This window comes from Paroedura picta, chromosome 11, assembly GCF_049243985.1.
Source record: "Paroedura picta isolate Pp20150507F chromosome 11, Ppicta_v3.0, whole genome shotgun sequence".
Classification (NCBI taxonomy): Eukaryota; Metazoa; Chordata; class Lepidosauria; order Squamata; family Gekkonidae; genus Paroedura; species Paroedura picta.
Genome location: NC_135379.1, coordinates 10,036,436 through 10,037,860, shown reverse-complemented (window position 1 = coordinate 10,037,860; position 1,425 = coordinate 10,036,436).

Here is a 1,425-nt window from a genome sequence, read left to right as displayed (position 1 = left end):
GAGCTTTGTCCCGGCACCCAGCTGATTAGCGGCTCCGGCGAGCACATTCTGGACACGCTCAGACATACAACCAGCAAGGCACCTTATGGGAACCCACCCCACCTCCTTTTAAAATATTCATCCATTTATCCAGGCTGCCTTGTGGGGAAGGAATTTTTACTGGTGTAGTCACAGTAACTACTCTGGTCATGTCTTGTACATGAGAAGAGCCTGTTTACTTTTCTTCGCTGAATCATTCTGACTGTTCGGAGCTCTGGCCGTGGAATTTCTAGTGGTGCCTAAGAGGCCTTTCCTTGTAGAACCCAGAAGGAGGGAGATCTAAAGCTGGTTCACAAATTCATGTATGTCACTCACAGGTTCCACATGCACACACACACACACACACACAGAAAGTCAAAAGTATAGAGGTAGTTTAAAGGCTAACCAGTCTGTCTGTCTCTCTGTCTGTCTGTCTTTCTGGTAGTTCCTCTGAGGAACTGTTAAATCTGCATTATGATAACATAGGATTACCATATGCAATGATAACATGGGGTTCTTTAAATCCAGGAAAGACCCTAGCTTTGCAGGAAAGAGAGAATTGAGGAGAACCCACAAGTCACATCTGACTAGTACAAGGGGTGGGGAGCCCAGGCCCAGCTCCAACCCGTATATTCTGCAATGTGTGAAGGCCCTTTTGCATTTGTTTCTTGAGCTGATAATTCTTTGACTGCACTAATAACATTTTAATTTTGACTATATAAGGACAGTATTTTTATTCATAGAATAGAATCATAGAATCATAGAATCATAGAAACATAGAGTTGGAAGGGGCCATACAGGCCATCTAGTCCAACCCCCTGCTCAACGCAGGATCAGCCCAAAGCATCCTAAAGCATCCAAGAAAAGTGTGTATCCAACCTTTGCTTGAAGACTGCCAGTGAGGGGGAGCTCACCACCTCCTTAGGCAGCCTATTCCACTGCTGAACTAATACACAACTGGCTTGTATACCCATTCATATCTGTATGCTATAATTTTTAACCTTATATGGAAAAAAAAACATGGGAGAAAGGTAAGGAGCGAAAGTGCCGGAAAGCTGCACAGTGTAAAAGCCACCTCAAAGGCACTGTTCGTGGAGGCATCATTAGTAAGAGATTGAGGAACGTAGGTGGGGATAAAATATGGAAATGTCACCCCCATACTTCAAAATCTCCCTCCCAGCTCCTGCAGGCTGATTCTCCCCTCTCCCCTCCCCCACGCACACATACACATATATACTTTCCCCCTCACTGACTCTCAGTTCCCCTCAACATTCCATCCCTTGGAAGGCATATTTAGTCCTCATCAGACTGGATTGATTTCCTTTTTCCCCTTGCTCCTTCTGATTAATTTCCAAATCAGATTTTTCTGCATGCCTAGGGAACCCCAATCTTGTCAGTGCATGATGT